Raw genomic sequence first — 27267 nt, forward strand, 5'->3', positions numbered from 1 at the left:
GGTGAATACATTTTATAAAAGGGAGTGAAACAAAACTAATCAACTGAACACTTTGTGAGTGGCAAAAAATATATAATACAATAATGCCATTACTCTGGATCCATGATAGATCGTGAAAGTGCTAGTGTGGAAATAAGAAAAAGATCCCACTATTATACACGGACAATTTAAAGGAGCAGTATACTTTGAAGGTCCGGGCTGGAGGAGACACAGACACGCGCACAACCCGACGTGCGTTTCGGATTGAAATCCTTCGTCAGGGGGTGGCGTCCTGTAAAACCGGTGGGTTTATATATTGTGTACGACCGATAAAGCTGGCCATAGCATCAGCGGCGCATGCGTCACCTGCGAAACCCAGAAGTCCCACCACCCGCATCATGTGACCGGACGCATGGGGTCAGAGTATCCGGCGTTGCCTAGGCCACATAGACGCAAGGCGGCAAGAACACAGGACACGAGCGGCGCATGCGCACAGCACGGGCCACACAGTATTGGTAAAAGAATCTGGAATGAATGATAGTATTTTAATTTAAAAGGAACAGTTGTTGAAAATATGGTACAATGGTATGACAAATAGGTTGTGGAAGAATACATAGAAAAGGGGATATAACAAATGAGAGAAAAATAATAAATAAATAAATACGGAGGGTGATACCGATGGTGAAACAGGAGAGCAGGATGAGCAAAAAACATCAAAATATGAACATGCATATATATAAATATATATATATATATATATATATATATATATATACACTCACCGGCCACTTTATTAGGTACACCATGCTAGTAACGGGTTGGACCCCCTTTTGCCCAGAACTGCCTCAATTCTTCGTGGCATAGATTCAACAAGGTGCTGGAAGCATTCCTCAGAGATTTTGGTCCATATTGACATGATGGCATCACACAGTTGCCGCAGATTTGTCGGCTGCACATCCCAAAGATGCTCCATACAAGGCAGGATGGATCCATGCTTTCATGTTGTTTACGCCAAATTCTGACCCTACCATCCGAATGTCGCAGCAGAAATCGAGACTCATCAGACCAAGCAACGTTTTTCCAATCTTCTACTGTCCAATTTCGATGAGCTTGTACAAGTTGTAGCCTCAGTTTCCTGTTCTTAGCTGAAAGGAGTGGTACCCGGTGTGGTCTTCTGCTGCTGTAGCCCATCTGCCTCAAAGTTCGACGCACTGTGCGTTCAGAGATGCTCTTAGGCCTACCTTGGTTGTAACGGGTGGCGATTTGAGTCACTGTTGCCTTTCTATCAGCTCGAACCAGTCTGCCCATTCTCCTCTGACCTCTGGCATCAACAAGGCATTTCCGCCCACAGAACTGCCGCTCACTGGATTTTTTTTCTTTTTCGGACCATTCTCTGTAAACCCTAGAGATGGTTGTGCGTGAAAATCCCAGTAGATCAGCAGTTTCTGAAATACTCAGACCAGCCCTTCTGGCACCAACAACCATGCCACGTTCAAAGGCACTCAAATCACCTTTCTTCCCCATACTGATGCTCGGTTTGAACTGCAGGAGATTGTCTTGACCATGTCTACATGCCTAAATGCACTGAGTTGCTGCCATGTGATTGGCTGATTAGAAATTAAGTGTTAACAAGAAGTTGGACAGGTGTACCTAATAAAGTGGCCAGTGAGTGTATATATATACAAAGATTCCAAAAGATTCCAGGATGACCAGCCAACACCGAACAATGAACCTCAGAGATAACTCTACTAGTCCATCTATCAGGGACAAACAGTTTCTCCGCTGGACAACGGTCAGGTCTATCAGCCTGAAACTCCTGTAGCACCCACCGAAATCACGGGAGATGGCAGACAAAATTACCCTCTCTTTGAGAATACCAGCCGGCTCAGGAACTCCCGGAGAATCAGGCACAAAACTCCTTGAAAGGGCATCAGCCTTCACATTCTTAGAACCCGGAAGGTATGAAACCACAAAATCGAAACGGGAGAAAAACAGCGACCATCGAGCCTGTCTAGGATTCAACCGCTTGGCAGACTCAAGATAAGTCAGATTCTTATGATTCGTCAAGACCACCACGCGATGCTTGGCTCCTTCAAGCCAATGCCGCCACTCCTCAAATGCCCACTTCATAGCCAACAACTCCCAATTGCCAACATAATAATTACGCTCAGCAGGCGAAAATTTCCTAGAAAAGAAAGCACATGGATTCATCACAGAGCCATCAGAACTTCTTTGAGATAGAACAGCCCCTGCTCCAATGTCAGAAGCATCCACCTCGACCTGAAAAGGGAGCGAAACATCTGGCTGACACAACACAGGGGCTGAAGAGAAACGACGTTTTAACTCCTGAAAAGCCTCAACGGCCGCAGAGGACCAATTCACCACATTCGCACCTTTCTTGGTCAAATCAGTCAACGGTTTAACCACACTAGAGAAATTAGCGATGAAGCGACGGTAAAAATTAGCAAAGCCCAGGAATTTCTGAAGGCTCTTCACAGATGTAGGCTGAGTCCAATCATAAATGGCCTGAACTTTAACAGGATCCATCTCGATAGTAGAAGGGGAAAAAATGAAGCCCAAAAATGAAACCTTCTGAACTCCGAAGAGACATTTAGACTAGGGTTGAGCGAAACGGGTCGGCCATTTTCAGAAGTCGCCGACTTTTGGAAAGTCGGGTTTCATGAAACCCGACCCGACCCCTGTGTGGGGTCGGCCATGAGGTCGGCGATCTTCTGAATCTGGTATCGGAATTCCGATACCGAGTTCCGATATGTTTGCGATATCGGAAATCGGTATCGGAATCCACATTTAAGTGTAAAATAAAGAAGTAAAATAAAAAATATTGATATACTCACCTCTCCGACGCAGCCTGGACATCGCCGCTGGTAACCGGCATCTTCCGTTCCTAAGAATGGCGCTTGAAAGACCTTTCGATGACGTCACGGCTTGTGATTGGTCGCGGCGGCCCACGTGACCGCTCAGCGACCAATCACAAGCTGTGACGTAATTCTCAGGTCCTAAATTCCTCATTCTAGGAATTTAGGACATGAGAATTATGTCACGGCTTGTGATTGGTCGCTGAGCGGTCACGTGGGTGGCCGCGACCAATCACAAGCCGTGACGTCATCGAAAGGTCCTTCACGCGCTCATTCTTAAGAAGGAAAGCTGCCGGAAAGAAGCAGAGCGCGTCCGAGGGTGAGTATATACCTAATAGGAATATACACAACCTTGGCTTCTTTCCGGCAGCCTTCGTTCTTAAGAATGAGCGCGTGAAGGACCTTTCGATGACGTCACGGCTTGTGATTGGTCGCGGCCGCCCACGTGACCGCTCAGCGACCAATCACAAGCCGTGACGTAATTCTCATGTCCTAAATTCCTAGAATGAGGAATTTAGGACCTGAGAATTACGTCACGGCTTGTGATTGGTCGCTGAGCGGTCACGTGGGCCGCCTCAACCAATCACAAGCCATGACGTCATCGAAAGGTCTTTCAAGCGCCATTCTTAGGAACAGAAGATGCCGGTTACCAGCGGCGATGTCCAGGCTGCGTCGGAGAGGTGAGTATATCAATATTTTTTATTTTAATTCTTTATTTTACACTTAAATATGGATCCCAATCACAAGCTGGCATGAAGTAACGATCTGAGTGGAGTTAAATAGAGAAGCCAGCCTAGCCATAAACAAGGGCAGCTGAGGAAGGAATCTCAGAACCAGCAGCTCCACTCACAGCCACCAGAGTGAGTCCACGGACAGAACTCGCCGAAGTACCATTCATGACCACAGGAGGGAGTTCGAGAACGGAATTCACAACACGGGGCCCTGGGATGTCCGTATAAAAGGGAAAGGTCTTTAAAGGGGTAAAGTTTTTGTTCGTGACGCCACCTGTGGTATTCGGTCAGGGTGACCGATGCTGCTTTAAGGGATCCGCTGGGGTGATGTTATGGCAGCTAGATGGTATAGCTTCCCACAGGTGAAGTATGTCTCCAGGGCTTCCCAGTGTGTAGATGGTGGATGGTGAGAGGTGCAGAGAAGAACGAGGACACAAGGTTGCAGTCTCTTTACCTTTACTGAAGACTTCAGCATCCACAGTCCAAGGCACCAGATCACAGGGCAGGCAGAGTCAGGCCGGTTTGGAGGCAAGTCCAGAGTCCCATTGTCCAGGTAGAAATCAGTAGCCTTCCCTTGCGCTGCAGTGTTGTAGTCCCTTACTGCTAAGCTTCTCATAAGGTCCTCACAACTGTGGTAGATGTTATGTCTCTCACTCTGTCCCCCAGATAGGATAGGACAAACCCGTATGACTGGTGGCTTGAGGCAGTTTATAGGGACCCTATCTTGCCCCAGCCTCTAAGGGGTGCCACCATGCCTCCTGGGTGTAGGGCGAACAGGTAACGTGAAATTAGCCGTCCTTCCGGTCTCTGGAGCAAGGCATAAAGATCATTACTCCCTCGGTTTTCCGGCTACCGGGCTTCTGCACCTCAGAAGGAGGCAGCCTGTGTAGGGCTTGTCCCTTTCTGATATCTACTCCTTTGCTATGACTTCTTTTGCACGCTTGAGGCAATACAGTTCTGCCTTCAATGTCTCTTTCTAGGAGCTGCAGCTCTGAGGGCATGCACAGCTCCATGTCCTTGTCCCTTGCACTCTGACAGGATCCCACCCCTGCCAGGGAACAACTAACTGAGCGGAGCTCAGCCAGCAACTGACTAACTTTCCCTACAGGTGACCAGTTTTTACCTATGTGGGGAGTGACCTAATAAATAGGAGCAAGAGCTCCCCCTGGTGGCCTGGAGTGTGAAATGTGTTGCATGTTTGTGATACCTGGATGCAGTTGTCCTTCTTTGCCTCCAAACGTAGCATCACATCGTAGCAATACCACTGCGACAACCAGGACCCTGGGGCACCACAGTTGATCTAACGGACAGATTCCCTCTAAGCATCATCTGGGAGCAATAGGTTATTTACCTTATGATTCCTTCATGCCGAAATTCTCAGAATAACACTGAATAGGATACAGTCCAGGAACAACCAGTAAATTTCAGATATCTGTTTCTCTTGATGTAAGTCATTGTCACTTTTCTGCAAATCCTGACATGCTTATCTCATATTTTTCATAGCTTTTCCTCAGAGCCCTGACATTTTAAAACTACTTAGGCCGCTCCTCAGCAAGTTCTTCTAACACCGAGCATTACTTCTTGAAACTATGATATCTGCTAATAATACATTTTCAAGGCCTCAGAGCCACAGAGAATTCCTTCAATAAGTCTGGTGGATGGAGATGAAGCTTTTCAGCAGCTCCAGATGAATACATTTAATACTTCTAAATTGGGCCGGAGCTCCTTGTGGCTCCAAATAGGTATCATTGCTTATCCTGTGAAGTTAGGTTTCTAAGTGTTTGCTTTATGCATCTCTGCACTGCCTCTGGCCAGACCCCAGGATCTATTGTTCTTGCTCTATTTAAAGACTGTTTAAATCCATTTTGTCTTTTTTTTTTGGCAGCTGTCAGGTTTGTGTGCGTTGGATGATTTCCGGAGACGTGTCAAGCACCAAATTAAAATCAGTATAGGAAATCACAGATTATCTAATTATCTAACATATTATGATGGTATAATATAAATAATGTATAAAAATTATGGGTCTACGTGTCAAATGGGGAAATCTTTTGACCAATCTATCTATATAATCGTCTAAGGTCCACTTCCGTCTGTTTGTCTGTCTGTTTGTCATGGAAATCCCGCGTCGCGACAGGCACAGTCTGGCCACGAATTCACCCCTCCCTACTCCCCTCCAGTCAGTACCCCCTCCATACTGCCCTCCAGTCAGCGCCCGCATAACGTTAATGGACTGCATTACACCACGGCATAACGCGGTGTAACGCAGTCCGCTCACACTGCCATTAACCCTGTAAGTGTAACCGACATTTTACTATTGATGCTGCCTATGCAGCATCAATAGTAAAAACATAATGTTAAAAATAATAAAAAAAATCATTATATTCTCACCTTCTGCGCCAGCCTTTCCAGCTCCTCCCGACGCTCCGGTCCCAAGAATGCATTGCAGCAATGACCGGAGATGACGTAGCGGTCTCGCGAGATCGCTACATCATCATGGGTTATTGCCGCAAAGCATTACTGGGAACAGAGCGTCGCGAGGAGCATTGCTAAAGGCCTAGGCAGGATCCAGGGGCCGCCGGAAGGTGAGTATATAACTATTTTTTATTTTAATTCTTTTTTTAACAGGGATATGGTGCCCACATTGCTATATACTATGTGGGCTGTGTTATATACTGCGTGGGCTGTGCTATATACGACGTCGCTGTGCTATATACTATGTCGCTGTGCAATATACTATGTGGGCTGTGCTATATACTATGTGGCTGTGCTATATACTACGTGGCCTGTGCTATATACTATGTGGGCTGTGCTATATACTACATAACTGTGTTATATACTACGTGGCTGTGCAATATACTACACAGCTGTGCTATATACTACGTGGCTGTGTTATATACTATGTGGCCTGTGTTATATACTGCATGGGCTGTGCTATATACTGCGTGGGCTGTGTTATATACTATGTGGCCTGTTTTATATACTGCGTGGGCTGTGCTTTATACTACGTGGCTGCTGTGCTATAAACTACGTGGCTGTGCAATATACTACGTGGCTGTGCAATATACTAAGTTCCTGTGCTACAGTATATACTATGTAGCTGTGCTATATACTACGTGGCTGTCCTATATACTACGTGGCTGTGCTATACACTACGTGGGCTGTGTTATATGCTACATGGCTGTGAGGCCCTCAAAAACCTGGAGTTCGCCCTGGCTTCACTGATTAGTCGCGCCCGGCCGGCCGCAAACAGTCAGCGACAGATGCCGTCCGGCCGCCAATTGGCATGGGATTTGAACCACGCTTCGCTAATTGGTCGCACCCGGCCAGCCGAATCCTGTGTATTCATTGGATTATTCTCAAATCTTCATCAATAAACTACATACATATTCTAGAATACCCGATGCGTTAGAATCGGGCCACCATGTTGTCTAAATATATTTGATAGATATTAATATTACTAATATTAAGAGAATATAAGTAAATTTGTTCATTATTGCTCCTTGCTTTATACTTCCAGTTTGTCAAAACTAAAGTAGAGTGAAAAAAGTAGACTTAAAAAAAATAGGCAGGAAGTATTTTGTTTTCTATTAATTATGACGGTTTTGTTATCGGTTAGGACAAATAACAGATCACTAAGTAGTAAATCACATTATCATAATTACTAGCCATACAGAAGCGGCAATAACATGAAAACACCATTAAGTATTAAACAGGTGCCGGAGAGAAAACAGGAATAGCTGCTAAAAATACAAATGAATCTGTCAGGTAATGGTAGTGATATAGGCAGGCAGTGTTTGGCATGTACTGGATAGATGACTTAAAGGAAATGATCTAATATTTAAATCGGGCTTTTATGTTACATTTATTTTTAATTTTTTGTACGATCTGTCTTAAAGCGAATTTTTCACCAGATTTTTGACACCTAATCTGAGAGCAGGGTAAAGTAGAGACAGAGACCCTGATTACAGTAATGTGTCACTTACTAGGCTGCTTGCTGTACCTTTGACACAATCACTGATTTATGTGTGTTATGAACGTGATCACACTCATACCCATTTGATCCCTGTACAGACTAGAGAGGCCCCAGCCACACAACTAAAAAACACCACCTCAGACCTGGCTCCCTAAAAGGCCTTCAAGGAATTTCTCGTACCCCCTGAGGAACCAGAGTGGAGGCCAAAACACACTACCAATAAGGGGGAAAGGCAAGTGTGAGGAGAGATACAAGAACCCAAGGTGAGAAGCTAAGACAGATTCATATAAGGTGATGGAGCAACAAATAGAAGGAACCAGTTAGTCCTCCCAGATAAAAGTAAAAAAGTATGGGAGAAAAGTAAACCTGCTGCCATTTTGACAGAGGGGGATTGTGAGCTCACCACGCCATATCGTCCGATGTTGAGGGTTGAGATCTGTGTGTCGGGTGTCGGTCCTGCTGGTGAAGTTCAGCCAAAGGTTCAAGGATAAGAGGAAATGAGCGGCACATCCGTCCAACAATAAGCAAAAATTCTTTCATGCTTTATTAAAAATTCATTAACAACATGGAATACAAAAAATATATAAAACCCGACAATGCGTTTCTGGCGTCCAAGCGCCCTTAGAAATAGTATGTCTAATGATTAAGTGCGCTTGCTCCAGAAGCGTGTCAGGTTTTATATATATTTTTTTAATTCCATATCTTTAATGCATTTTGAATAAAGCATGAAAACATTTTTAATTATTGTTGGACGGATGTGCCGCTCACATCCTTAAACCTGCTGCCATATAGTCAGTATTCATGAGCTCTGTTTAACTCTGCCCCACCACTGATTGGCAGCTTTCTGTCTACACTGTGCATAGGCCTGATCACCCAAGCGTCCCCTCACCCTGACGCGCGTTTCACCACCAGCTTCTTCAGGATGTGCACATTGAGTTGAGGGGACGCTTGGGTGATCACATGGATTTCATAACCATATTTAGATCCATGTATATGACTCACTACCTTACCCCATTTGATTTGCAGCAAATAATTTGCATGAATCTCAATACTGGAAAGCTTAAAATTGCTCAGAAAATAAACATCAGAAGAGAGATCACCTTACTGACCATAGGAGCCTACACTCTACAGGAGAGAGGGAGAGAACAACGCTGGCCATTAGAGCTTACACTCTATAGGAGAGAGAAAGAGTTACGTCATAAGAGCTTACACTCTATAGGACAGAGAAAGAGAGGTCCATCATAAGATCTTGCACTCTATAGGACAGAAAAAGAGAGGTCCATCATAAGAGCTTACATTCTACAGGAGAGATAGAGAAAAGACCCTGCTGATCATAAGAGATTATGCTCTACAGGAGAGAGAGGACCCCACTGATCATAAGAGCTTACACTCTACAGGAGAGAAAGACTTACCCCAGTGACTCTGGAGATGGAAAATGACTCTGCCATACAAACTGTTCTCCATGGGAAACCACTGATCTGCAATGACCCTGGTACTGTCCGCCACTGTACAAGATATGATAACCCACTAGATGTCATAATTGCAATGCATAATAGCTTCAGCAGTATGGGAAGTGATAATGGGGAATGGTTTTATTGCAAACTACAACTCAAATTTCCCATGTTTCATATAAATAGTCATAATTTGACTCGATCTCAATCATCCGCAGATCAATCTGCTCATCTCTACTATTTAAGACCAAAATTCCTGCCATTTTCAATGGTTTTATGACAGATGTATCGGGCTAAATATTGCTTCTCCTATATACAGTCATGTGTCTGGCGTGAGATAAGTACCTGCAGCAACTGAATGTTACACCAAAATACCTGTATAACCCCATCTTTTCGTCTGACAGCCAAAAATGCATAAAATCTAAACAAACTGAACTTCTTTTTGTACTCTTGGAAGTTTTTTGCGTTTTCGACAAATATAATCCAGTAGATTGACAAAAAAACTAGGCAAGATTATTGCTATTTGTTTTTATCATTCATTTCTATGTTGAATGTTCTTTACATCCCTTCCCATAAAACCTCTTGCATTTATTAGGCATCTAGTTTATAGTGCTAAAAAAGACTTCCCCTTCTTAAAATTACATCAGCACACCAAAGTAGAAAATAGAGTGAAAGTAAAAATAAAAAAAAATCTAATTCCCAATGTTGGTTTTCCAGCACGTAACATTGATAACATAGGTTTGTTAGGGTGGTAAGTAAATAATAGGAATTGAGAATGCTACATCACCATTATTATTTCATGGACTGGTCCCTCGAGAATCCCTTAAAAGCAAAGGTTTGTATATACATGTTTGACAGAAAAGATGAATCACTCTAACTATAGATCCAAGCACACGCTTCACCAGGGACCTCCTCCATTAGGTAATATAAAGTTCCTGAAATATTGGCTGCTGTCTAGAGACCAGTCTGGAGAGGTGAAAGAGAGGCCATGTCATGCAAAGTTTTTATGGATTGTCTATTAACAAAGTCATCGATTTTATTTCCTCAAGCTTCATGAGCAGTTTGAAGACATTTCTTCATCCGCCATGACTATAATGATAAGTAGCAACTTTCATCTATGGCAAGAAAAAGGCAGCATAGCATGGCATATTATTATCAAAGCACTCTGGAAGATTTAAGCAATTTTCAGATATATTATTTACAGGGGAAACAAATAATATTTTTTTACAGCATTGTATAGGTTTTAAAGGCATGGGTCATGATCTGCTTAGTTTGTGGGATTAGGTAGTTCAGAGGTTAATCTGGACGGCCTCACTCTGGGATTCTGAGAGGCTTCTTATAACCTAATTGTGGGGTCATTCCTCGTCGCTTATACTTTGACCATTGACTGAGTGTGTGTGACCCTGTTGTGCCTGTGCCTGTGCTTTGTGCCTATGCTACTTTATGCTTGTCTGGTTCTGATCTGGTTCTGTCCCTGTTAAGAGTTCTGCCTGTCCCTCCTGCACTGCTATCTCCGTGTATGACTCCTTGCCTACGTTCTGACTATTCTCTGCACGCCCCTCCTGTACCGCGCGGCCATCTCTGTGTATGACCCCCGCTTGTCCGACCTGAGTTCCCCCTCCTCTACTCCAGGGTCCCTGTAGCATCCTGAACTCATCTCCAGCAGCAGGACGCTAAGCCCCGCGCCCTGTGGTCACATGATCGCAGGTCCTTCTGCTTTCTGCTATCCTCAGCGTCCCCTCTCACCACACTGCTCAGGTCCCATCTGCCTGAGCTTTCCCCGCGGCATCTGACCCCGGGCTCTCCCACAGTGTGGGTGAGTCACCCTGCTCAGCCGTGGCAGTTTGCCGGTGCTGACAGGATCCTGATACATGTGATCACATTTCTGAATATATACCAGATGAAAAAGAAACTTTCAAAGAAGAATCTATATCAATTCCACGGTACAGATTCCTCACCTATCTGGATAACAAGGGTCTTGCATTGATTTTCAAATCATTGAAAAGGTGCCCGACCTGCATCCACTTGTACATGATGTGTCCAGCTCAATATGAAAAATTTGGTGAAGGGTTCTCTTTAAAGCAGTTCTTAATCCTTGAGTAAATTTTCGCTAGCTTATTTGTGAAGTGCTGTGGTATATGTTGGCACGATGTAAATACATTTTTTTGTATTATTAGCTTGTTGAATAGTAATGGTTTGTACTGTCCATTTGCCAGTTCCAGAGGTCGTCACTCAACCATAGAGATGTGATTGCCACGCTTGTGGTCATCTGCTGACTAGAGTCTCTGCCACTTCATTCGATAGAACATTGAGTCAAACGGCGAAGATTCTAAGGGTTCATTCAAACTATCATACAGCATCTGATGAGTCTCTCATGCCATATGGAAATGACCCATGGCTCAAATTCAGTGGTGAGCATGAGCTGAGTGTAACTTTACTGTGATCCGGTTGTCTCTCATGCAAGAATCGGAGAACTTAATTTCTCCATCGTCTCCATTCTGCGAGTGGCGTTTTTCAGCCTGCAATCGGATGATATCAGAGTGTAGTCCGATGTTTTGCATGCACCTATAAACTTGTATGGGTGCACGGTGTCTCATATATGCTACCAATCGCAGCATGCAGCTATTTTTTTCTCATGCCGAATCGGCAAGTAAAAAAAAAACAGTAGCTCTGCTCCAGGTGACTGACAGATCTCTCCCTAAGTACACACAGGAAAGAGACCTGTCGATCACCTAGAGCGGTGCTGGGAGTAGCCGGCCAGGGCTAGTCTCACCTCACCCTATGGTCTTTAGTCTGCTATTTAAACAAAATTTTCTCTGAAATGATAGGTTCCCTCTGAAAAAACAAATACCTAGCGAATATTTGCCTATGAGAATTTGACTCTGAAATCACATTGATTTGAAATCATATTTAAATCCAATTTTAATTTTGTAAAAAATTAAGTATCAAACCTAATTAAATAAATATTGACTTTTTAATAGTAGCATGACGAGCCTGATACTCTAGGGGTTCATTAATGTGTGGCCACAATATGACCGCACTGTGTGAATAAGCTGTAATAAAAGGCATTTCAGCCATAATAAACACTTGCTTCATTGTTATAAAGCCTTGATGACAAATAGTTAATATGTCCATTTGTTGGATCCGATATCCAGATGTTTAAAGGTCGTGTAAAGGACAATTCTGTTCTGAGGCAACAACCTGAGCTCATATGGCCAATTAAATTAATTAAAATCACTGAGAACCAATGCTGATTATATGCACCTGACACTGTAACTAATAGCATGAATTGCAAAATGTATTTTCGGCCCCCTCCCCCATACTCTGCACTGCTCCAGATTATTGTATATCTCACAGGGGTTAATTATATCCCTCCATTGTAGCGGCTTATAAAAATGCATCCTGCAAACAGACCCAATAGATCAATAGCTAGTCTTTTTCTGCCTTAATAGGATCATTAGTGGTTTTCGTTACCATCTAGCCTTCAGTCAGGGGAAGACATATTGGGTATCTGATTCTTCGTGTCATTGGTAAGTTACATAACGAACATATGTGATACTATAACACAAACTAAGCTTTCCCTTTTCTGAAGGAAGAGGAATAATGAGAAATAGAAGATTGGTAGGTTGTGTCTCGTATTGCTATCTCTACAAAGAATCTTATTCCCTTTCCTTTAGGACAGTCAAACCACTGGAGACAATGTTATTGAATATCACCTTGCATATTGATTTTTGTTCCCCACTCAACTCAAGATTTATGAGCTTGATGTAACCTGCCATTAACTTCTATTGCAGATACGTATCCTTGCTAAATTGTAATTCCCAGGGTCCATGGCGCCCACTCAGTCATACTCAATCAAACACTAGTCTAATAAATTCTGTGCACACTCTTTATATTGTAACCATCATAAGATATGCTCTATGCTCTTTTTAGCTCTTTTTTAAATTTACCATTGAAACCAATAGATAAGTAACTTGACAAAACAAGGGAATTGACAAGGTCACCCTAAATCCTGAAGATCTAAGAACAAGGCTCCCTTTCACATTGAAGTTGCACTCATATCAAAGTTGTAATCCTCTTAATATATTGCAGTCATCATATTATATAGCGCTGTCTACTTACAATTGCTCGTTTTGCCTTTCTACCCAGCTAATATTTCTCTTTTCTCTGCTCTATGTAGAAACAAGAAGTCTCTTTTCCCCTGCACTTAATCCCCTCTTCAACTCCTGATCCACCTGTTCCTCCCACTCCTCTACTAGGGAATTTTGCAGTGACTCATGAATCATGCATGGAAAATTGACCTCCTTTTTCTACACAGAGCTTAAAAGGATTCGGCTAGTCACTTTTTAATCACTTGAAGTCTTAGACCTAATGGAAAAGAGATTAATTCTCTGGGTAGGAAGGCAAAATGAGCAATTGTAAGTAAACAGTGCTGTATAATATGGGAATGCAATATATTAAGAGGATAAAAATTTTGATGGGAGGAGTGATTCTTTAAGATGCTGTATACTATTGTCCCCCCTCTCAAAGTTAGTACATACCAACCTCTCCAGATTTTGAGCACTGTAACTTCTTGCATTTTTCTCTACATTAATAAGTCCTCTTTAACTGCCACTGTCAGTCCTTGGTGTAGTTTCTTTTGCCCTCCTCATTGTCAGTGGGTTGCTCTGGCAGCCAGATGGCTACTGAGGGACTCGGTCACTGCCATTTTTCTGGTCTTTCAAAGTTTAACTTAATAGGAGATTGATAAATTACCTATATTCTGCAATACTGCAGTATTATAATATATAGTATATGTAATACCATGATCCCACATTTATGTTTCTTTGGGTAAGTAAAAAAAAAGTGTTTGCAAAAATTAAAAAAACTCAGCAGTAGAAATGAGCGGATCGCTTGGTCAAACCTGGTCCATTATCCAGATTAGTGCTGTCTGGCCTTGGACAGGAGCTGCATGAATTTCCAACCCCTCTGGGATCCCAGGCTCAGCTTATGATTAGCCCGGCAGGAGAGACATCATCTGTGCATCACACTCTGCACAAATGACTTCACGCCAAGGCAGTGATACATTACTGCGCTGGGGAAATCAGAAACTCTGGAGATTCGGGCAGCTCCTGTCCACCGCCAGAGATCACTGACTTTGACCGTGGACCAGATTACGAGAAGTAATCCATTCATGTCTACCTAGCAGCATGAGACAGGGACCTGTTCTGGAGATACGTGGTGGTCCGAGATGTGAGGTCCACATCTATCAGACCGGGATCCACAGATATTAGTCTAATGTGTTTGAGTTTAAAGGGTTTTTTCACATTTTTCATCTGATATTCTTTTATATACTCTTGAATTTAAAAGCAGTAGAAAAAAGGGGAATGATGATTAGGAATGGTGATGGGGAATGGGGAATCATACCAGCATGTGGTATGCCAAGGAGACACTATTGGCATTAGTTTGAGCAATTAGTCATGAATGCACCAATACATTTCCAGATATTTTTAGAATGGTATGTGTTTTCATTTACCATTGTGATGAGGGAACAGCCGCCATCTTGGACGGGCCTACTAACACAGATTGGCGTGACTCCATTTTGTCTCCTGGTCACAGGTCTGCAGAGAGGAGTGCTCCTGGCCCCCACCTTTTCTAATGAACATAGTGCCTATTAAGGCCCCGTCTCACATAGCGATTTACCAACGATCACGACCAGCGATACGACCTGGCCGTGATCGTTGGTAAGTCGCTGTGTGGTCGCTGGGGAGCTGTCACACAGACAGCTCTCTCCAGCGACCAACGATCAGGGGAACGACTTCGGCATCGTTGAAACTGTCTTCAACGATGCCGAAGTCCCCCTGCAGCACCCGGGTAACCAGGGTAAACATCGGGTTACTAAGCGCAGGGCCGCGCTTAGTAACCCGATGTTTACCCTGGTTACCAAAAAAAACTAACAGTACATACTCGCCTTTCGGTGTCCGTCAGGTCCCTTGCCATCTACTTCCTGCTCTGACTGAGTGCCGCCGTACAGTGAGAGCAGAGCGCAGCGGTGACGTCACTGCTGTGCTGTGCTCTCACTGTACAGCCGGCAGTCAGTCAGAGCAGGAAGCAGACGGCAAGGGACCTGACGGACATCAGATGGTGAGTATGTACTGTTTGTTTTTTTTTACATTTACGCTGGTAACCAGGGTAAACATCGGGTTACTAAGCGCGGCCCTGCGCTTAGTAACCCGATGTTTACCCTGGTTACCAGTGAAGACATCGCTGGATCGGTGTCACACACACCGATTCAGCGATGTCAGCGGGACCTCAACGACCAAAAAACGGCCCAGGCCATTCCGACACGACCAGCGATCTCGCAGCAGGGGCCTGATCGCTGGTACGTGTCACACATAGCGAGATCGCTACTGAGGTCGCTGTTGCGTCACAAAACTTGTGACTCAGCAGCAATCTCGCTATGTGAGACGGGGCCTTTAGTATGGTAATCGGCTGAGCACAATTTGGCAGGCAGATAGCATTTCAAAGCCTGACTGAGGAAGCCACCCCAGCAGGGAGCTGGGAAGTGCTTAGAAGTGCTTGGGGGCTTAATTAAAGCACGCATGTCAAGTGGCCACTGGATACACATCTATTATGGCTGTCCAGTCAAACCGTCTCCAACATGGAATCGTGAATTATGGACGCATCGTCCGAGGTACCGGCTCATAAAAAATATTCCCCTCGTCCTAAAGAAATTGTGCATCTAATAGTGCGACTCCTGTGTCCGTGGGAGGTCTGAAATCCGAGATATAGAGATCAGCCTCCCACAGGGACCGAATGGGTCCAGGTTTGATCCCTGTACGACCGGCAGAACAAACCACAGGCGCTGGTACTGCCCGGGTACTGATCCGATCATCCTGAGAGAAGTTATCCCATTTATTAGATATTGGAATAAATCTCGCAGGGAGGCCGAGGGGTGGAGATTGCTAAGCCCACCCAGCTACAGGGGGAGGGACACGGCAGGGTTAAGAGCTGGAACATGTGGAGAGTGGGACACACACAGAAGATGACCAACTAAGGAACGGGGCATATGCCAGCCAGAGGGGGGCAAGCACACGCTTTCTGGGGGCTGCCCGGCAACTAAAGTTTTGGACCTGCGGAACGCTGCGCCCCCCGGCTTCCACAAGCGACCTCTAACCTGGTAAATTGACCTCCAGCTTTATACCTTAAGCCTTGTACTATTCTTGTTATATTGTACCCTGACTGTAACTCTTGATATATTGTGATTGTATATTTCTTGTAATTACCTAGTGCGCCCTTAAGGCAATTAAATCATAAATTAATTTTGGGCTGATCCTTTTACTCTGATTGCCAATCTTAGAATACCCAGCGTGGGTAACAGGGCAGTCTTCCCGGCAGCCATTTGCTCTAGGTGCAGTTCCCTTACTGACCTGAGAGACCAAGGGGGCGCCGGAGAGCTGGGCCTGTGTAGTGACGTCACGGATTGGTGACGTGGGAGGAACAGGGCTTCCTTCACAACCATTATATTGAGTCGGTGTATGGCATGCAAAAAAATGAGATGGAAGATCTACAAGTTAGATTATTCTCCGCACTTCTATTCTACTTAAAGAGTAATTCCCAAGAACAAATTATCCCCTATAACATGTACAAATTAGATATTAGAAAAAAAACTTTGACAGTGAGGGTGATCAATGAGTGGAACAGGCTATCACGAGAGGTGGTGAGTTCTCCTTCAATGGAAGTCTTCAAACAGAGGCTGAACAGACATCTGTCTGAGATGGTTTAGTGAATTCTGCATTGAGCAGGGGGTTGGACACGATGACCCTGGAGGTCCTTCCCAACTCGAACATTCTATGATTCTATGTACAGGGGATAACTTACTTGATAGGATATATGTTTTTATCTTGGAAATAACCCTTTAACTATTTCAGACATAATGAACAAAAAAAACATGTCTAAGGCAGGATCTACAACATATATCCATTGCATCAGGCTCAGCGTTTTAAACCAGATCAGAACAGATGCAAATTTACATATGTTGCCATTGGGCTTTTTTCTCAATTACTTCTAGGAGCTGGTCCAAACCTGGATCACGATGTTACATGAAACGTAGTGTGCCAGAACATCCGCACCTTTCAAGCACAGCAACTCATGTGCAGGACAAAGGGCGAATTATTCCATTGCCAAAAATGTGATTAGTTCTTCCATCAGTTTCTATCTGGTGTTTTTGTTAAATACTGGATATTAACAATGACGCAGGGTTGGATATGGATAGAAATGATGACAAAGGGCTGGAAATGGATAGAAATGACAACGCAGGGCTGGATATGGATAGGAATGACGAAGCGGGGCTGGATATGGATAGAAATGATGACGCAGGGCTGGTTATGGATAGAAATGATGACGCAGGGCTAGATATGGATAGAAATGAAGACACAGGGCTGGTTATGGATAGAAATGACGACGCAGGGTTGGATATGGATAGAAATGATGACGCAGGGCTGGATATTATTATTATTATTATTATTTATTGTTATAGCACCATTTATTCCATGGCGCTTTACATGTAAGGAGGGGTATACATAATAAAAACAAGTACAATAATCTTAAACAATACAAGTCATAACTGGTACAGGAGGAGTGAGGACCCTGCCCGCCAAGGCTCACAATCTACAAGGGATGGGTGAGAATACAGTAGGTGAGGATAGAGCTGGTCATGCAGCGGTTTGGTCGATCGGTGGTTACTGCAGGTTGTAGGCTTGTCGGAAGAGGTGGGTCTTCAGGTTCTTTTTGAAGATTTCGATGGTAGGCGAGAGTCTGATATGTTGTGGTAGAGGGTTCCAGAGTAGGGGTGATACGCGAGAGAAATCTTGTATACGATTGTGGGAAGAGGAGATAAGAGGGGAGTAGAGAAGGAGATCTTGTGAGGATCGGAGGTTGCGTGCAGGAAAGTACCGGGAGACGAGGTCACAGATGTATGGAGGAGACAGGTTGTGGATGGCTTTGTACGTCACGGTTAGGGTTTGTACTGGAGTCTCTGGGCAATGGGGAGCCAGTGAAGGGATTGACAGAGGGGAGAGGCAGGGGAATAGTGGGGGGACAGGTGGATTAGTCGGGCAGCAGAATTTAGAATAGATTGGAGGGGTGTGAGAGTGTTCGAGGGGAGGCCACAGAGTAGGAGGTTGCAGTAGTCAAGGCGAGAGATGATGAGGTCATGGACTAGGGTTTTTGCAGATTCTTGGTTGAGGAATGAACGGATTTGTGAAATATTTTTGAGTTGAAGTCAGCAGGAAGTGGAAAGGGCTTGGATATGTGGTTTGAAGGAGAGATCAGCGTCAAGGATTACCCGGAGGCAGCGAGCTTGTGGGACTGGGGAGAGTGGGCAGCCATTTACTGTAATGGTTAGGTTTGTTGGGGGGGTCGCGTGAGATGGGGGAAAGATGATGAATTCTGTTTTGTCCATGTTAAGTGGATATGGATAGAAATGATGACGCAGGGCTAGATATGGATAGAAATGACGACGCAGGGCTGGATATGGATAGAAATGATGACGCAGGACTGGATATGGATAGAAATTACGACGCAGGGCTAGATATGGATAGAAATGAAGATGCAGGGCTGGATATGGATAGAAATTACGACGCAGGGCTTGATATATGTAAACCCAGCCTCAATGTATAATAGGATTTACTCTATCCACTTGCTATACTGATAAAATCTCTGTAAGAATGATACCTATAACTAGTATTGTAATCATTATATTGGAATATTAGGGGCTAGATCTTGAAATTCATACAGCCTTGTCTTTAGTCAGTGTGTCTGCAGACCCTATAATTTAAGAGCTGAAAAGGATAAAGATTACCTTGTGTCTATGAATTGATACTGAAATGTACCTGTGAGCGAAATTCTAAAGGTCAGCGCTGTTCTGTTAAACTGCTCGCAATGACACCCAACATTTATTATTACATCTTTCAATTTATACTGCCAACAGCTGAGCTTTTCACAGACTGTAACCCTCAGGTATTAAAGGGAAAGCAGCGACTTCGTTAGAAAGAAATTCTTTACTCAGTCAATCTCTTTTCCCTCCCGAAAGCCAATGAACGATTAATCCTAACTATAATTACTATTATTCTGGGCTTTAATAAATACAGTGGATATAAAATTTCACTTTGTAATGTACAAAACATTAACATTGTTACAAAATAGCAGCTGTGGAACTGCCGCTTTGTGATTGTAGCTTATTTGTTTCTGTTTCTATCTTTTTGTTTGATTTTATATTTAAGTGTTGTAGAGAGTATATAAAAAGCTGCAAAATGGTACCTTTCCCATTGATAAAATCAACGAGATTATAGGGAATCTGTCATCACAAAATGACTGTTCAAACAAATCATAGGTGCTCGGTGCACCCTTGGTGTGGCCAAACAATTTAATGCACCTTCCCACTGCGTCCTTGGAGACAAGAGACATACTGCCACAAGTCTGCAGGGAGGCAGCAACGAGGAAAGGAGAGGCCGCGTGTGTAGAGCCAAGGGTGCATTGTCCCTGGATGCCTGGATCCAAAATGGATGGCGGCGCTGAAAAAAAGTGTGATGTCACACAGTATGGTGTCCCGTAGGAGCCAAAAAGGAAACCAGTGCGTTTCGGAGAATGCTTTGTTCCCCTTCATCAGGGTTTTTGCTCCAGGCTGTACATAGAGAGCCTTTTATGATCGGGGACTGTCAGTCTCCTTTATGAGAATTCCTTAACTCCACAAATGCCACCTTCCTTTGCTTGTTCTAGAAGATAACTTGTTGCATTATGTATACTCAGTATGTCTGTGTATGTCTGTATTAAAGGAATTCATTAATCATACCTATGATTTGACTGAATATACCACTTGAACATGTGAGAATATGCAATTTATTTTGTAAGAATATGATTTTTTTAAAAGTATATATATTTATTAGTATTATCATTAAAAAAATAGATATATTCAATATGATTAAAAATAATATATAGGTGCATTTTGATAAAATTATGTGTTTACAAAAGATGGGATATATAATAATAAAATTAATATGATTAACGTAATATAAGAAAAAGGAGAGGATACGTAAAACAAAGGGGGAAATGGAACAAATAGGGAAATTAAGAGAAACAAAAGAAAATGGAGAGGAAAAAAGGGGGAAGATACAACGGGGATTATATATTGCATTGAAAGGCTGTAAGACTGCATGTGTTGGGGGACACTCGCTTAGCAACGGGATTCAGTTACACAGGCACGTTTTTCTCACATAAACAGTCCATGCGGTTTATTATGCAGTCATAAACCAGGTTATGCACAGGTCATTGTATACTTCATAGAACACAATAGGCTCCAACAGATAACATTAAGTTGCAGTCTCTAAACATGCTGAACCTTACTCTGTCCAGTTACCATGGGTGACCACACAGTTCATTAACTGACCCCCTGTCAGTGCACACAGTTCCCCATACTCAGGGTTACCTTCCTGGAGCTCCTGCTCCACACGCTGACTCCTCGTCAGTCCTTGTTCCCAGGGAAGCTGCCAAACTGGGATCACTGTCCCAGACAATGCCTTGCTCACCAGGCCACCTGACAGTCCAGATCCTCAGATGGGCTGTAGCTCCCCCAATGCAGTGCCATTGCAGACTCTGCATACATTCGGCCTTTCCGTGCATTATTCAGGACGTCCGTCCCCACGTGAGACCGTCCAACACACGTCTCACAGTGTACTATTCAGGGATCCGATCCTACTCCCAGGATCTCTCAACACACAAGTCTTCAGATCCACGGCCTCTCAATGCGCTATTCAGGGATCTGGTCCACACACAGGACCTCCCAACACACAAGCCTTCCAGGATCTACACACTCTTCATTACAGAGACCATGTGACCACACCATGGTCACATTATGTACCTGTAACCACTCCCATAGGTAGGAGGTGTGTGTGGTTAGTTCGACCCGCCCAGCTCTCAAACTAACCCTGTAAGCCTCCCTTTACAACTATACAAACACTTGTGGGACTACAGGTCCCAGAACAACAACATTACTTCAGGCTTACAGCGCAGACTCCCTGTGCGACACATACCGGCCATTTACAATAATGCCAGTCACTATCTCATTATCACCATTACAGTTAAGCCATTACAGTTACGCCTCCATGCATATGCTGAGGTGCACATACAGTGCCCCCAGCAGCAGCATGGGTCACTGCAGCACAAGGTATGTAGCTCAATTTCAAAGTTCAGGCCTTTTGGTGCCAGGTTATCTAGAAGAAAGATCAATTTCGATTCTACTCTTGACATTCGGCTAATATGGTCACCCCCGCTCCAATGTGTAAGAATAATTTGGATGCCAACAAATTCCAGGTCCTTTATTGATTATGTAGGTCCTTAAATAGCTTTGACAATGAATGCCCTTCAAAGCACTTTTTAATATTCTTAAGGTGTTCATTTATCCTTTGTGATGATTTCCGTTTTGTACATCCTGCATACATTTTATCACACTGGCATTTAAGAATATAAATGACACCAGTAGTGGAACATGATATTTTATCCCTAATGGAGTACATTTTGGTAGCTTCCGAATTTTGAAAGTCAATTATACCGGGGTTCCTTCTTGATAATTGTCTACAGCAAGTGCAGGAACCACATGGAAAGAAGCCCCCCAAAGTTTGTTGTTTATTAGTTTCTTTGGATACAGTTGGGCATATGCCCTTATTAGTGGGGGCTTTAAACCTAAATGTGGTGCTCATCTACAGTACAGACCAAAAGTTTGGACACACCTTCTCATTTAAAGATTTTTCTGTATTTTCATGACTATGAAAATTGTACATTCACACTGAAGGCATCAAAACTATGAATTAACACGTGTGGAATTATATACTTAACAAAAAAGTGTGAAACAACTGAAATTATGTCTTATATTCTAGGTTCTTCAAAGTAGCCACGTTTAGCTTTGATGACTGCTTTGCCCACTCTTGATGGGCTTCAAGAGGTTGTCACCAGGAATGGTCTTCCAACAATCTTGAAGGCGTTCCCAGAGATGCTTAGCACTTGTTGGCTGTTTTGCCTTCACTCTGCGGTCCAACTCATCCCAAACCATCTCAATTGGGTTCAGGTCTGGTGACTGTGGAGGCCAGGTCATCTGGCATAGCACCCCATCATTCTCCTTCTTGTTCAAATAGCCCTTACACAGCCTGTAGGTGTGTTTGAGGTCATTGTCTTGTTGAAAAATAAATGATGGTCCAACTACCGGATGGAATAGCATGCCGCTGCAAGATGCTGTGGTAGCTATGCTGGTTCAGTATGCCTTCAATTTTGAATAAATCCCCAACAGTGTCACCAGCAAAGCACCCCCACACCATCACACCTCCTCCTCCATGCTTCACGGTGGGAACCAGGCATGTAGAGTCCATCCGTTCACCTTTTCTGCGTCGCACAAAGACACGGTGGTTGGAACCAAAGATCTCAAACTTGGACTCATCAGACCAAAGCACAGATTTCCACTGGTCTAATGTCCATCCCTTGTGTTCTTTAGCCCAAACAAGTCTCTTCTGCTTGTTGCCTGTCCTTAGCAGTGGTTTCCTAGCAGCTATTTTACCATGAAGGCCTGCTGCACAAAGTCTCCTCTTAGCAGTTGTTGTAGAGATGTGTCTGCTGCTAGAACTCTGTGTGGCATTGACCTGGTCTCTAATCTGAGCTGCTGTTAACCTGCGATTTCTGAGGCTGGTGACTCGGATAAACTTATCCTCAGAAAAAGAGGTGTCTCTTGGTCTTCCTTTTCTGGGACGGTCCTCGTGTGAGCCAGTTTCTTTGAAGCGCTTGATGGTTTTTGCCACTGCACTTTTGGACACTTTCAAAGTTTTCCCAATTTTTTGGACTCTTGACCTTCATTTCTTAAAGTAATGATGGCCACTCGTTTTTCTTTACTTAGCTGCTTTTTTCTTGCCATAATACAAATTCTAACAGTCTATTCCGTAGGACTATAAGCTGTGTATCCACCAGAATTCTGCACAACAAAACTGATGTTCCCAACCCCATTTATAAGGCAAGAAATCCCACTTACTAAACCTGACAGGGCACACCTGTGAAGTGAAAACCATACCCGGTGACAACCTCTTGAAGCTCATCAAGAGAATGCCAAGAGCGTGCAAAGCAGTCATCAAAGCAAAAGGTGGCTACTTTGAAGAACCTAGAATATAAGACATAATTTCAGTTGTTTCACACTTTTTTGTTAAGTATATAATTCCACATGTGTTAATTCATAGTTTTGATGCCTTCAGTGTGAAAGTACAATTTTCATAGTCATGAAAGTACAGAAAAATCTTTAAATGAGAAGGTGTGTCCAAACTTTTGGTCTGTACTGTATATACACATTTTGGAAATGCTGGTAACAGGTCCCCAATAATCTTGTCCTCTTTGAGAATGTGCCAATATTTCTTAATAATGTTTTTTAATAAACATTATTTGTGTGATATTGGGTAATAATAGGTACTTTCTATATTTCTTCTTTCAAATTAGGAGGTATTTGTATTAGATTAGTTTTATGGATCATTGATGATCTTATATCCTGTAATTCGAGTGAAGATTCCAACATTCAATAGGGTAACCTTTAACAATGAACTGGTTCTTCAAAAACTGGGCCTCCTCCATGTAGTCCGTAATCCGGCTGCAATTTCTCCAGATTCGAGTGAATTGACTTTTTGGTATATTAAGTAGCCATGATGGAAGATGACAACTGGTTATTGGTATGTAACTGTTTGAGTCGACCTCTTTCTGGGAATTTCTTGTTACTAACTGACTTTGATCTACTGAAATAGTGAGGTCTAAAATATATTTAAAAATAAAATCACATTCTTACAGAATAAAATTGCATATTCTCACATATTCAATTAGCATATTCAATCATATCACGTGTAGGACTAATGAATAAATTTAATACAGACATATAGAGTGTTCATAATGCAACAAGTTATCTTCTATAACAAGCAAAGGAAGACGGCATTTGAGGGGTTAAGGAATTCCCTGAAAAGGAGGTGGACAGTCCCGGATCATAAAAGGCTCTCTATGTACAGCCTGGAGCAAATACCCTGACGAAGGGGAATGAAGCATTTCCCGAAATTATTGTATGTTTTTTTTTTTTTACAACTGAACACAGGCATCATCTGAAGGGACTACTGTCCCATCATCAGCTAATGCTATCATTGTTATATGTGACAGAAGACATAGCCAGATGGGAGCAGTAGGTTCATTAGGAGATGCCTGCCTACACAGACCGAGACACACAGAAACACACACAGATGCACACAGAAACACACTCACAGACACACACAGACCCACACACACAGTTGCACACAGACACCGGCACACAGACCTGCACATCTTCTCCGCACACACATAGTCTCCACCCACTCATATATTTTCCGCCCACACACTCTTCCTCCTCCCTTTCTGCAGCTTTTTTGGCATGCAACTCCACAGCAAAACTGCAAACCTTTTTACACCTGCGGTTTTGCTGCGGATTTGACTGACTCAATGGTAGTCAATGGGTGTAGAAACGCTGCAGAATCGCAAAAAGAATTGACATGCTGCAGAAAATAAAACGCTGTGAATCTGCGCTGATTTTTCCGCAGCGTGTGCACAACAATTCTGTAATTCCCATTGAATAACATTGGTTGGGCACTACGTTGCGGATTTGGTGCAATTCCGTGCATCCAAAAACGCTGCGAATCGGCAACAAAATCTGCAATGTGTGCACATAGCCTTAAAGTATGCATAAAAGCAGAGGCAGGGAATGAAGCAGCCATATTGGGGTGAATCCGGATAGTGAGAGAATGTTACAGCTTAAAGCTTAGCCATAGAGATAAGAAGAGATAGCCATAAAACAGTGAGAAAATTATACGCTTTTGTTTGACAGCACAAAAAAACAGTTACCATCTATTTACCCATAGCCATATATATTGAGGTCAATTTGACATTACTAAGGCTGTATTTGCAATAAAAGCTTGAAAGTGATTAAATACAGTTCTGATATACCTCAGTGTCATATGCGTCTTTTAGGGCAATTGGTGTACTTGCAAATTATATTTTGGGTAAAATACCTGTAAGCTTGGTGAATTTCAATTTCAAAAGATTCAGTAATTTCCAGGAAATATCCTTATATTTCTTGCTTACAAAAAAAAGAGCGTTTTTTAATTTAACCATGTACAACAGTTTTTCTGAAGCCCCCACTCCCTGGTAAACTGGAACAGTTAATAGCTGTTTGATGTTTAATTTCTAAGTTTAGCTGGGAGCCTACTATAAATGGAAACTATTTGTCATATTGATTTCTTCAGCAGGCAATATATTAATGTCTCTAGAGAACAAGGTTTCATAAACAGGAAAACTAGTATTCTAAATATTTCTCCTGCAGAGGACTTCTAAACGTACAATATTCAATATTGATTTCTGACTCATGTACAGTGGTGCTAGGAACTTTGTGAACCCCTCAGAATTTTCCACATGTCTACATAAATTTGGTGAAAAACTAGAAAGATTTTCACGAGTCCTAAAAGTAGATAAAAGAGAACCAAATAAAACAAACTAGTCAAAAAAATACTAGGCTGTCATTTTTTAAATGAGTAAAATTATCTAATTTCACATGTGTGTAAGTGGCAAAAGTATGTGAACCTTTGTTTTCAGTGTCTCGTGTTGGCCTTTGTGCAGCAATACTGAATCTAATAGTTTCTGGTAATTGTTCATTTGTTCTGCACATAGGGTTGGAGGAATTTTAGCCCATTCTTCTCTACCAAATAGCTTCAACTTTGTTATATTGGTGGGTTTCAAGAATGACTCAATGTTAGTAATATATGGTACTGTTTTATAAGTGAATATAATGATGGATTATAGCAGGTATATGTCTAAATTATGCTGGAAATGATTTTTACTGTACTTTGAGCTGATATCAGTGGATATGATTACCAATTTATTGCAAATTGGGAACAATTAATGACTTTAATGACTGCCCATTTTCACTTAGAGATGTGGCTACTAAAGTGACACCTTTTCAGTACCTTAAAGTGAACCTGTCAGCAGGATTTTGCTAAGTAAACTATAGGCATTGTCATATTGTCGCAGTTATACTGATTAAAAGCATACCTCTGGTGCAGAAATCCATCTTGTAGTCCTTGTGTAATCAGTGTTAGAAGTTTTCCGTTAATGAGATGCCTGTGCTTCGGGGCGATACTGTAGACAGAGTCTTATCCTCCTGCTCTAAGCCAGAGAAACCAATGAAAGACCTGTCCACAGGTCACCCCGAATCACAAATATGTTCCTTATCATAGCAACAAACTGTTTGTGCTTCGGGGCTTCGGGTCTCTCCTTGGTTTCTCTGTCTTAGAGCAGGAAGATAAGACTCTGCCTGCAGTCCTGCCCTGGAACACGAGCATCTCATTAACGGTATTAACTTGGTATTAACTTATACCAAGGAAGGTGATGGTCACAAGGGGGCATTCTCTGCGTCTGGAAGAGAGAAGGTTTTTCCACCAACATAGAAGAGGATTGTTAGGGCAGTGAGAATCTGGAATTCCTTTCCTGAGGAGGTGGTGATGGAGAACTCAGTGGAAGGGGTTCAAGAGAGGCCTGGATGTCTTCCTGGAGTGTAACAACATTGTATCTTACAGTTATTAGGTTCTTTAGAAGGACGTAGATCTGGGGATGTATTTTGACGGAATATAGGCTGAACTGGATGGACAAATGTTTTTTTCGGCCTTGCTAACTATGTTACTATCTTACTATTCCTCCCATTCTGTAAATGTAATTTTTGATGCATCATAATTGTCTATTGTGGTAGATCGGCTTACTCACCTGCAAACGGAGGTAGACACGGGAACACTGCGGCTTGAATGATACACTTGGTTTCTTAAATAAACCAAGTGGTAAGCACAAAATACAGCCCTCTGGGCAAAATAGCCAAACAAAATGGTAGCTCTAGGTACAGTCCTTGTAGTAGCTGTGTCAGTCCACTCAGGGTTAACATGACCCACAGTCCAAGCCTAAACCACAGCACAAACCACTTCTCTGGTGTGTTCCTCTCCAGACACTCAACACCCAACACCCACAGTGCCTTTGGAGCCCAGCTATTTAAGCCCAGACCATGTGACCTGATCACATGACTGTGACATCACACAGGTCGTGTCAGCACACGGCAGTGCTGGCTCTGCAGGTGGATATAAGGTGGACACCCACCCACTCTGTGCATGTCCACATAAAACCAGCCCATTCATGGAACTTTAATG

The 27267-nt window shown here is 43.0% G+C and overlaps 1 protein-coding gene and 1 long non-coding RNA gene across 2 annotated transcripts in view; both read right to left on the reverse strand.

Moving 5' to 3' along the window:
• Positions 1-27064, reverse strand: part of LOC143809364 (uncharacterized) — a 56689-nt gene extending 29625 nt beyond the window's left edge. Inside the window, exon 1 of the long non-coding RNA XR_013222240.1 lies at positions 26837-27064. This is a non-coding gene — a long non-coding RNA (uncharacterized LOC143809364). The remainder of the gene's footprint in view (positions 1-26836) is intronic.
• TRPC5 (transient receptor potential cation channel subfamily C member 5) overlaps positions 1-27267 on the reverse strand; it is a 519478-nt gene that overhangs the window by 385157 nt on the left and 107054 nt on the right. The gene's annotated exons all lie outside the window — the stretch shown is intronic.

Source organism: Ranitomeya variabilis, chromosome 2 (assembly GCF_051348905.1).
Source record: "Ranitomeya variabilis isolate aRanVar5 chromosome 2, aRanVar5.hap1, whole genome shotgun sequence".
Taxonomy (NCBI): domain Eukaryota; kingdom Metazoa; phylum Chordata; class Amphibia; order Anura; family Dendrobatidae; genus Ranitomeya; species Ranitomeya variabilis.